Source organism: Harpia harpyja, chromosome 15 (genome assembly GCF_026419915.1).
Source record: "Harpia harpyja isolate bHarHar1 chromosome 15, bHarHar1 primary haplotype, whole genome shotgun sequence".
NCBI classification, from domain to species: domain Eukaryota; kingdom Metazoa; phylum Chordata; class Aves; order Accipitriformes; family Accipitridae; genus Harpia; species Harpia harpyja.
Window position 1 is genome coordinate 21,511,865 of NC_068954.1, and position 12,793 is coordinate 21,524,657.

A 12,793-nucleotide genomic window follows, 5' to 3' on the forward strand; every position below is an offset into this window, starting at 1 on the left:
CCTAATGGTCCACTATGTTTGTGAGGTGAGCTATTCAATGACACTTGAGCAGGATGGATGTATGATTAGAATCGGCTAATCAAACATTAGCATCTGAAAGGCTGTATAAGAAAAAAGAGGGTCTACAAAAGGGAGTCCAAAAAGTAGAAGGATGGGATTATAGTGATGGCTGTGAAAGTATGAGTACAGGATAACACCAGAGGCCCTAAAGGTGTAGGTGTAAATTGCAACTGATCACTTCAAAAAAACCAAAACCAAACCTTTGAGGGCTGGGTATGACCGGGTTTAGGGTGTTACTTGAACATGTATAGAATTGTGTAGCAACCAATTGCTGCCCATGACTGGCAGCATAGTTGGAGCCATCTTTAGATTGACAATAATGAAAGCCACTAATTTTGCAGGTGCCTTATTTCAGAACTGGATATGCAAAACTGATCACTTTCATATTGAGTGTTCTATATGTGTAAGTATTGTTATTATCAACAAAGGGAAATACATATTCTATTGGTTCTGTTCGGCTTAGCCTTCATTTGATTTTGTTTGATCTGTCACCCTGCCCTGGAAGCATGGTTGTAATTTTGATGCTATGTTCTACAGATATACCTTTAAATTTGGCAGTATGGGTGAAGTTAATAAACTGTCAAAAGCCAGTATTATGCTGAAGGTCAAAGAATAAAATGACATTTACAGATGAAGGAGAACATATTTTTTCTGTTCTAATAGGAGAATCATATGTGGCCATTATGAAAATAACTGGTCAATATTCACCCCATTACATGGAAATACAAGTTTATTTTTTTAATAGTGGACTTTGGCTTGCTGAAAAGTGAGAAAGCAAGAAGAAAGTGAGATCTGGCATAGGAAATTCTGTTTAGCTTTGCCACAAAAGCTATTAATGAAAATGAGTTTTCTCTAGTGCTGCTTCTGACTGAGTAAAAGTCCCTAATCTAATGACAAACCATATACTAGAAGACTTAGCCTGCAGGCTGAATGAGAGCACTACATGCTAAATTTCTTTTTATTCAGTCAAGTTATAAGATCAGTCCATGTCACAGATTAGGTCACATGATGTTACAGCTGTTTCTGACTTTCTTTAAAATAGTTCCTTCCTCCCTTTCTTTCCTTAGCATTTGTTTATTCAGGAATTGTAGCATATAATTTTTAACTGCTTAAGAAGTCCAATGTAATTTACAGCTGCTATACTGAAATATATTACAACAGCTTAAAAATCGTTTCAAAAACAAAGATCTATTTTACAGTCTGGAAAAAAAAAAGGGTATCTGGCTAAGTCCTCTTGTCCTGGGTCCTCGTGGACAGCAAGTTGAACATGAGCCAGCAGTGTGCCCTTGCTGCAAAGGCGGCAAGTGGTATCCTGGGCTGCATTAGGCAAAGTATTGCCAGCAGGTCAAGAGACGTGATCCTTCCCCTTTATTCAGTGCTGGTGAGGCCCCACCTGAAGTACTGTGTCCAGTTATGGGCTCCCTAGTAGAAGAGAGACATGGACATACTGGAGAGAGTCCAGTGAGGGGCCACGAAGATGATGAAGGGACTGGAGCATCTCTCCTATGAAGAAAGGCTGAGCGCCTAGAGATAGAAGGCTTAGGGGGACCTCATCAATGTCTATAAATAAATGAAGGGAGGGAGCCAGGCTCTTTCCAGTGGTGCCCGGTGACAGGAGCAGAGGCAATGGGCACAAAGTGAAATGCAGGAGGTGCCATCTGAACATCAGGAAACACTTTGTTACTGTGAGGGTGACCAAGCACTGGCACAGGTTGCCCAGAAAGGTTGTGGAGTTTCCATCCTTTGAGATATGCAAAAGCCATCTGAACATGGTCCTGCGCAACTGGCTGTAGGTGGCCCTGCTCCAGCAGGAGGGTTAGACCTCTAGAGGTCCCTTCCAACCTCAACCATTCTGTGATTCTGTGATTTTGTGTTCCTAAGAGTTGTGTATCCACAATGAGAAAAATTCCCTTGATTAATAAATTCAAATAGTATTTTTATTCAAGATCATTCTTGATCTCCAGCTAATTCCACAATGAGTTGCAATATAATTAATCACAGAAATACGTTCTGTATGTAAAATGTGGAAGAGATGATAAAACTCACATGTTGAGTGACATGAGCTTTCCATTGATGGCAGCAACCCTAATTCCAGACTGAAGGCTAGTATCTTTTTGAATTATTCATTTATCATTTGTTTTAACTGGCCCAGTAGACAACCTATGTGACTGAAGTTAGTGTAAGCGTATAGCACCAGGAATCTTCTCTCACTTGCAAACAGTGATGATGCCAGAGGCAACTGCTCCTCTTTTGGAGGTGCAAACTGCCTGCAAAGGACAGTGCTTTCCAGTCACCTAACTCAAGGAGGTGGATATCTGTACTTCCTTTTTTCAGCTGTCGCTCTTTAAGGGAAGTGCAGCATGGTGCTAGAATACACCCTTGGTATAGCAGCGCCTTTATTCTGATGAGAATTACATAGTACTACCACAATATGAATAATAATAACACGCAGTGAAGCATTACCACATATTCTTTAAGTGACCGCAAAATATGAGTGGAAAACAATTTCTGGATACCAGCTATTAGTCTTACTTGCCATAAATTACGCAAAGTGATAACGCTTTGTGAATTGCTCAAAAGTTTGCAAGTCTGCATTTCATCGATGCAGGAATAAACAATCCAAGCACATCATTTTCTGTAGAAATTCAAGTAAAAAACTTGAATTTCAGTAATATCCTGAAGGAAAAAATGAGCCAGCCTCATGTGTGTGTCAAGAACAGATTATCTATAAAAGCATAAGCAGTTGCAAAATCTAATCCTACCACAAAGTTTCACACAGTAATGTCCAAAGTTTGTACCTTTGCTGTGAAAATTTTCTCAAAGGAAAAAAAAATCCTCCCTCAAAATGTGCTTCATAAAAAGTAAAGGAGAGTGTCATTGTTGCAATTTCCATTTTCTTTTGAAATGCAGCACTATTTCTAGAAGAATTTTGCAAATACAGACCTAAATTCATGCTGGGATTTGTATAGGCCTTTCATTTCAGACATGAAATTAGTCTCAGTCAGTCGATATGTCTGTGTCTATACAGGAAGTTAGTACCTGTAAGTGTTTTGCTGAACTGGGGTCACGTAACAGCAAAGCAGCAAGAGCCCAACCTTTGGCAGGTCTTAACCCGGAACTCTTTAAGAGTTGATATTGCTGCTGCAGCTGACAGGGAAAACTTAGAAATGAAAAATCATTAATGAAAGCTTAACATTTTTTTAAATAAAATTGAACAAAATCCCTAAGGCAGATACCTGTGGAAACTTTCATGAAACAAGGAGAGTTGAAGACATGATTCTGTTTCATCACTAAGGACAGCAGTAAAACTATAAGCCTTATGCTGGTATGGCATAGCATAATATATTAAAAAGAATCCTGATGTCTTTTTCTCTTTCATCTTTTTTTCATGTTTTCAAAGATAAGCATTGTATGAGGTTAATATTAGAATGACAGGGACACTGAATTGGAAATTCATCGGGGGTTTAAAATACCATGTTTCAGGATTTACTGAAGGGATGGGGAAAATAAAATGGGAAATGGCAAATTCAGTGCAGTAGAGCAGTAAGCTGCTAATATATTGCCATTTAGTTTGAAATAATAGGCAAAGCTAAATAGAAGTTAAGAGTAGAAAAAAAACCCTACTAAAGGACCTTTCTAATTATTTATTTATTTCAGTAGTAATTCTAGGAATCTTTATACTCCTGGAAAAATTATAACAGTGGTAATAATTCAAAGTAATGGAAGAAAGCCTTTCAAAGAAATCAGAATTTTACATCACCTTTGAATAGGCAAGTTTGGCTTTTTCTGTAGGTTGCAGTAGTTTGGTTTTGTGCAAATTTTCTTAAACAGTTTTCATAGGAGGAGGCTATTTTGGAGACAGTCATAGAAATAAAGGAAAAAACAAAGAATGGTGCAGGAAAAATGAATGGTGGGGGCAGATAGAGGAATATATAACTTACTGTATGTGACAGCTCTTAAAAGGGGCTGTGTGGGAGGCATAAGGATGAAGTAATCTGAGCCATGCTCTGCTGTGTGTAGTTAATGTTTTTCATTCTAATGCCCATCAAAGAACAACCAGAAACTCTGAAGGTAACTCATATTAGCTTACAAACACCTCACCTCCTGCTCATCATCATCATCATCATCATCATCAATAATGTATGGCATTCTGTCCGCCCTTACTGCTGACTTACAGTCTATAATATATATGTGTAAAAATATGCTCACATATATTCAAGAACTTTGTTATTGAGGTTCTTTAAGAACAATATTTTGTAACCAGAGCTTTGTAGGCTTTTAGGTAGGAATTCTTTGAAGATGTGAGTAGTCAACAAGAAAAATTAAATATGAAATTAAAAAAACTAATAAAAGCTGAATATATATCTATTTTGTGAATATATTCTGAATGTTTATATACATACATATATATGCATATATACATGCATATGCGTTTTGATAGTGATTGAACAGACAAATGGAATACTGAGGGGAAGACACTTCACTGAATTACCATATGCTACAATTCTTCAAGTGTCATTAGTGCTGCTGGTTAAATTATTCTCTGGAACCCAGTTCTTGGCTGAATTTAAGTCTTCTTTTTTTTGTTCCTGTTTATAAGGATTATGCAAAACTACCCTCTTGTTCTGGCTGATGAATTCTTTATTCACACAGCCAAAATGAATGATTTCTCAAAAATTTTCCAGCTATGTATTCTTTGCAAACTATTTACATTGACTACTCAGCGAGTATGATATGTCTCATAAATCAAATTATATTTTTATTTTCTTTAATTGTTTGACTGAAACTTTTCAAAACTAGAGAATAATAAATGGCAGTAGTGAAGGAAAACAAAACACAGCTAGAGCGAATTTTTGATACACCCTTGTTTATGCTTAATTTTGTAATGCTTTAAGGATTTATGAATATTTTCACGAATAAATAACTAGTCATAAGTGACAAGTAATATGAACTAGCATGTAACAGTAGAATGTTTCTTAGTATAATAGTGAATTAGTTCTTTCTGTATTTGACCAATCCAATCTACACACAGAGAATGGAGCTTAAATATCCCAAACCCTTAGGCAAAAACTGTTAAAATTGTTGTGACTGTGGCATCTGAGGAAAGTTTAGCATGACAAAAAAGACTACTTTTTGTGTTGCAGATATTTCTACTGTATTGCAGATATTTCTACCGTAATTTTTAACTTTTCAAAACTTCACATTCCAAGTTCATAGCACAAGTCTTTTCCAAGATACCTTTAACTGGTACATCTTACAATCTTAAAATCCCTATTAAAAAGTTGGCACAGAGGTAGCTTTGGCATGTTTGCTGTTTGTTATGTTTTGGGGGTTGGGGTTTTGTTTTTTTTTTTTCTTTCAAATGTGAATTGCTGGGCTACATAGCACGGTACCTCACAGCTATTCTTGAATTGCTGGATCAAAAAATGGCACCACTTCCAAAGATGGAATAAAAGTAACAAAGAAGGAGAAGTGCACGTTTGTACAATGCAGTTCAAAGATTGAGTTGTCCATGGCCCAGTCCCTCACAACTTCAGAGATCACTTCTCTTTCCATTCAGCTATAGTTGCTGTCACAGGTGGAGAGGTCAGCCAGTCCTGGGAGGCTCATGAGCTTCTGAGGACAGAGCTCTCATTGTGGACAGGAATTGATGCCCACTGATGCAGCAGATAAGAATCACTTGAATTTTTACATGTCCTATAATAAAAACAATTATTTCTTTCACTTATTTTCCCTTTGTAAATTCCTGTCACAGCAATCCAGCTGTGTCTCCAGAAGGGAGATAAGAGGAGAAATGCAATTAGATTTGTTACTCTGTTTAAATAGTTGGGGAGCAGCTAAATTCTGAGATGATGACAGCTATATGAACGCTTACACAGACAAATAGGTGATACTTTAATGTGCATGATAACAGATTTTTTTCATTATATGTGATTTTTTTTTTCTCTTTAACAGTAACACTATTGCATTGCCTTCTGAGAGTTACAGATTGAAAAGGTGGTCTTCAAATCTTGAATCCAAGTTAGCAGAGCTTTTTGACCTAAGAGTAAAATATTAATGTAAGGTTTTCAAACTACAAGCTGCCTGTTAAGTAGACATAATATGATTGGAAGAATACTAAAAGGAGAATCAGGGACACAAAAATACACTAATCATTGAACTGCAGAGGGCTTTTCAGCTAATAGTAAATTGTTCTTCAAATATATTTGTGGGAGACTGAAGATAGAAAATTGCTCCACTGAAATTACAGCTGAAAAGGGATAGAAAGGATAAAAGAACAGCACATTTGCTGAACTGGTGCTTTACTTATGTCTTTTCAGAGGAAAATGAGGATGGAGTGGAAACAAAGACAGGAATCATATTTCTTGATATAGCTGAGAACAGAAGTATTAGATACAGTGTGGATAATAATAGAAATAGTGTCAGACATAAGATAGATGACTTTGCAATTGGTAGTTTATTGGTTTTCTTTTTATATGCGCATTATATTTGTACACATATTTTGTCTTTTACTTGTCACTGTCCTTCAAAACCTTCACTAATTTAAATTTGATGAATATTTACACCTGAAAGAACAGTTAAATTAAAAATGTTATAAGCAGACTGCAAGGATTATATACATAACAGATCCTAATGAAATTTTGCAAAAATAAGAACAGTATTAGTAAAATTCCAGTTTTGTTATTTGATAAAGTTCACATATAGATCTTATTTGCCAGGATCAGAGTAAAATGTATATGCATAAAGACAGTTCAGCGTAATGCAGTGTACTGCTGGATCCTTTGAGAGAATGATTTGTTGAATTTGAACTGCATCTCATTTTGTGTGCAATGCTACTCAACTTATTCTCCTGACAGATAGTAAAAATATGGGTTTGCTATAAACTTATAGAATAAACATGTAAAATTGAACAGGGAATAATATCTTCCTACTAATCAGATAAATTAGAAAAATGGAGATTAGCCCTCTTAAAAGGAGTACATAAGTTCAGATACAGAAAATAATCACTGTGTAATTCTTTAAATATCTTTTTTCACTGTCTTTTCCCAGGTTATTTTTTTTTATTTCTTCTCTGCTAAAATGAAACATGAAATATATACTCTTGGTTGGGGAATAGTGCCCTAAAATTCAATCTAGGCTTGCCAAAGAAAAATTACTACAAATACACAAGCAAAAGATGGTTACAACTCCCTCATTCTCAGACAAAAGTTTAGAAAACGGTATGTTATTTAGACCCAAACCAGAGCAACTTGCACAGTATAATCAGACATATATCTGCTTGTATTATGCTTACTGATAAGACTGCCTTTGATTTGTTTCTGTTGTAGAATGACACCACTGCTATAATAGTACAGAATATGTTATGTAACAAGATAATGAGAAGTGTCAAATAGATATGGATAGGTTGAAAATATGTTTGCCTGAGTTGAACTTCTCAGGTTTTTTTTTTAATATCTGTAAGGTTCTTAAATATGCCTTTAGTAATGTCAAGCATATGTCCAAGTGCTTTGCTAAAACAGGTTTAAGACACTTTTTTTTCTATCAGTATAGGGCAACTGTTATAGCAACTTCTGTGTTAAAGTCAGTCTTAAACTTTTTCTTTTGCTTTTTGTAAACAATTCTCATTCATAAAGTGTGAAAAGTAATCTGAACCGTATAGCAAGTATTAACATTTCTACAAAACATTTCTATAAAAAGAAATAAAATCCCTCTTGTATACAGTTTCAGAGACATGGTTATTGCCAAAGTACTGTGTCATCATCTACATTAACATGCCAGGATAAAATCTGAAGAGACGCATGTCTTTCTTTATGTAGGGCTACTTTAACATCCTGAGGAATTTAACTAGACTTTCAGTTTTGTAATACAAATTACAGTAAAGTGTAGTAAAGCAAGGAACTTTGTCTGGAAGGTGCACGATGGTCTCTGCACACTATAAGAATGTTACAACCTGCAAGATTCTGAAAATCTGTGTCTGGGTAATAAAAGGGGCTTGAAAAGGATGTGCTACACTCCAGGTTTGTTGGCAGATCCTGGCATAGGTTCGTGATGTTGATGTTCATGAGTTTTCTTGCTTTTACCCTCCTGATTCTCTCCTCCTTCCCTCTGTGGCGGGGGGGAGTGAGAGAGCAGCTGCATGGGGCTTAGTTGCTGGCTGGGGTTAAACCACAACAGGGGTTAACCCACAACACCCCAGAAAAAAATATTTTTATAGCATCCATTGACACGGGGTTCATAGATTCCTAAAACAGAGAAGCTAAACACCTCTAAGTTTTTTATTCCACAAATCTGTCCAATAATATGTTGGATGTTTCAGGGCTAAATTTTGTGAATGTTGATGCCTGGCTAAAGTATGTATCTGGTCCCTGTCATGACTTCATGGCCTCTGAGAGGAGCAGGGCACTTGGGATCATGGCTTTGCTCCTGTGCTGGGATTTATCTCTTTCTTTTGGTCATGTTGGTGTAGTAATATCTGTTGGGATGCTATATGGTCATGCTGGATGGCAGTTCTAAGTAAAGTGAGGAATTGCAGTGTAAGTGTGTAGGTGCATATGGATTAGTTGGAGAGTTATTAGGGCTTGTTGGACAGTAACAGGAATTTGAAGGGCAAGTGACAAAGTAAAACAGATGTACTTACACTGTTCTGGAGTTAAAGAGCCTAGAGTGTGGACAGAAGTACTGACATTTGAAGTGGGTTTTTATGAGGTGCTGTTCTAGATGCATCTTTTAGAACAAGAGTAAGAAAGCAATTTTGCCAAACTATCAGCAAATATTGCACGCTCACAAAGATGAGAAATCCTGCTTTAGAATATTGCCTTTTTTTCCCCATTCACTGGGATTGAGTAGTTGTTTTGCTTTTTGTTTTCTAGGCTCTTAGAAATCAAAAGCTACCAAGAGTAAACTATTGACAACTTAGAGACTCTAGCTAGATTAAATACAGAAAATTAATCTTTCACCTGCAAAAACAGAGCAAATGAATTTCTGTTGAGCATAATCTCAAAGGTTACTCTGAAAAAAAAAAGACATTTTACAATAGTCTGGGATAGTTTATGGCTTGATGATTTTAGCTTCAAGATACAGAATCGTTAGATCTAGGCTGTAAAGCCAAATTTTGCAAAGAGGAGGGGGAAAATACTTTTAGGAGCCTATGTATCACAGTACTTCCATAGTAGATTAGTTCATGATGGCAATGTCCAGATTTCCCCTCTGCTTCTTGATCTTGTGGCCTCCTACAGAGCATCACCTACTGTTGAGCTATGCCTTTCATAGAGTCACAGAATGATTGAGTTTGGAAGGGACCTCTTGATGCCATCTAGTCCACCTGCCCTGATCAAGCAGGAGCAGGTAGAGCAGGTTGCATAGCACCACATCCAGTTGGGTTTTGAATATCTCCAAGGCTGAAAACTATACAGCCTCTCTGTGCAACTTGTTTCAGTGTTTGACCACCCTCAGAGTCTTCAGATGGAATTTCATGTGTTTTTATTTATGCTTGTTGTCTCTGCCTCTTGTCTCAGTGGGCACAGTGGGAAGGCTCCATCTTTTTCATTCCCTCCCATCATGTATTTCCCCCTGGCCCTTCCAGCTGAACACTCCCAGCTCTCTCAGCCTGTCCTCACGTGAAAGATACTCCAATCCCTTCATCATCTTCATGGCCTTTTGCTGGAATTGTTCCAGTAAGTCCATATCTTTCTTGCACTGGGGAGCTCAGAACTGGACATAGCACTCCAGATGCAACCACACCAGTGCCGAGTAGAGGGTAAGGATCACTTCCCTCAACCTGCTGGCAACTGTCTTCCTCATGCAGCCAGGAGGCTCTTGCCTTTTTTTGCCACGAAGTTGCATTGCTGGCTTATGGACAGCAATCCTGTTTTCCCTATGTGGACATTTATTTTCCCACATAAACTTTCCCAGGGAAGCTGCCAAGGAGCTTGTAGGCCTTTCATGAGTCAGTATAGCACGCAACATACAGGTATGACCATGCCACAGGTCCCTATAGGTGATGCTCTACCTTTGAGGCATACGTTCAGAAGAGTGCAAATGGTGTTCCTCCTTATACGCCATCTAACTTCACCATCCTCTTGCCCTTTCTTTGCATCTGGTTCTTGATTGCATGTATTACTTTTGGCCCTTGACGTGCAAGCCAAAACTGGGCCCATGATAGGATTTGACTTTATAATATATTGGGAAATTCCATTTTATTGGGATAGAAATGTTGATAAGGAGGAAGGTCCTATGCTATTTTTCACCTTGTAAAACTGCAGTTACAAACACATGGAGCTAATGCATGGTGAGTCAAATTACGTTAAGTTTATGTAAAAAACCATTGTTGCTAGGTGAATGTAGTTCTGTTCCCAATAGTTTTTACACCAATAAAATTGGAGTAACTTCATGCAGGAATTCCAGATTTATCTGTAGCTGAGGTCAGATGAAAGGTCTGAAGTTATCTTACAGTTGCATACCACGGAGACCAACTGTGTTGCTGTAGAATAGCTGAGACAAATGTTACAGAATTTTACGAGAAAGAATAATTTGTTTCATGTTCAAAGACTTTATGAAAATATAACAACAATGAAACATGAATAGTCATACAAGTTTCGAAGAGAAAAAAGGCAGAAAAAAATTCAATAATGATGAAGGCTCCTGAAGATCAGGTATAATAAGCACTTAAAATTCTGGATAGTTGTCCACCTTATCTAAATTCTTAAAGTCTAAGACCTTGCTGAACAGATGGTAAAACGGTTTTCCATGACTTCTCATTTCATGTTTATAGAAGAGACATAATAAACTGGAAATAATCATGTTTTGTTTTGTTTTCTTGAGAACTTAGACTTAAGGAATGGAAAGGATAAATCAGAGGTTTAACATAATAGATTTACATTTGAATACTAACATATACAGAGTAATAAAATGAACTTAAAACACCCTGGATACCACTAAAGTTTACCAGCAGTCACCAGCTTGTACTATTTGCAACAGGTTATGAATGAACAAGGTATAAAGGTATTTCCTTTGCAAACTACTTGAATTATCTGATGACAGCTATGTTCTATTATAGGTAGGAAATTAAAATTAAAGAAGAGCTGTGTCATTTTAGGTGTGACTGCATGGTGAAAACTTTTAGTAAATATTGACTTTTGAAATTATGTGCTCATTTATGTGCGAAAGAGATTCTCAGTAAATGAAATATGAATCTCCTAGTCTTTTATTCAAAGTGATTTTAGTGCAAAAGAGGAAGGTATCTTTAAGAGAAAGGATCAAAGTTTATTATAAATTAAGCTCTGGATTTAGGTGCGGGGTTATGGAGTTCTAGTGACTCTTCTCTTGACTTACTGTGGCACTTTGAGAAAACACCTAATTTATTCATTTTCCATTCTGCTGCCAGCTTTTCAGTGGAGTTAGTTAGATTTAACTGGGATAGTGAGGATTTTCACACTGGTCTTCCCACAAATCCACTAATTTCTTCTATGGTTCTTCAATGTTCAGTGTCCAGTATTTCATATTGTCTCTAACTCCTAAAGCCTGTGCATCAGCTGTGAGGAGCCAGGGAAACCCTGCATCACTGTGTAGAGCTGAGGAAAGTGTTCCATCCATCAGAACTTGCCTGTTAATGGCCAACATTTGTGTGATTCTACATCATGACAGTCCTCTGTCCCAGAATGAAATTTCTGGAAAGAGGAGAATTTTTAGTCCTTTACAGACACTGGGCTACATCTAACGTGTATAAATATTAATGATGGAGTCAACTGAATGCATCTAGTTTCATCAGGTTTATTGCATGTCTGAGGTTTTAAGATGAAATAGTAATCTTAGCACGTGGAGCCGACATTCTTGGAGATACCCCAACCCAAATTAACAAGACCCTGAGCAACCTGCTCTAGCTGACCCTGCTTTGAGCAGGGAATTAGACTAGATGGGAGGTCCCTTCCAACCTCAATCCTTCTGTGATACTGTGTAAGCTATGTGAGTCTATGCAAGCAGACTTATATCCACTTGATGTATATTACAGATGTATTGTGAAACCTGGCATTATGAGCATTTTATTGCATCACTACTGGAAAAAATAGTGTTTATAGAAAATAATACAACAAGAAACATTTTACTGATGAGATTAATAGTAATCAGTTTCAAACACTGCAAGAAAAGCCCTTAGTCCATGCTTCTCTGTACCCAACAACTCTAAGCTTGAGGTAAAGCTTCCTTTGGCTCTCCCCCTTCTAGGAACTTTATTGTATATGAATATACATCGAGTATGCTTTCTCCTTTTTATTTTTCTTGGTCATTTGTCCCAACTGGTTAGAAAGTAAAGAAAAGGAGACATTTCTTTTGCTGTTTGGTGAAATCCCCCCCATCTTGAATGAATACTTTTAGACCTTTGAGCTACTTTTAACCTCCATCAGGTCTATTTACTTAGATATTTTTGAGGAGTGGGGGAAGTCAAAGGATTCATCTTCTCTGATGCGATACCTAGAGGTGAAGATTCCAGCATGGTCCTGTGGTGCTCAGAAGATCTTTTACTTCCTTTTTACCTGAATAAGTTATGATGGAAGAAGATGCTGGGGTCAACTCCAGGAGAAGTTCCATGGTGACACTGACATTGGGAAGAACAGTTTTATTCTCTTCTTCAGAGATATTCTCTGAAACCTTGGAGAAATGAGAGGTACCAAAAGAGACTGATTGTGTGGATCTGTGTTTCAGCAATGAAGGTCAAAAAGACTTGGAATACCTCTGCCTT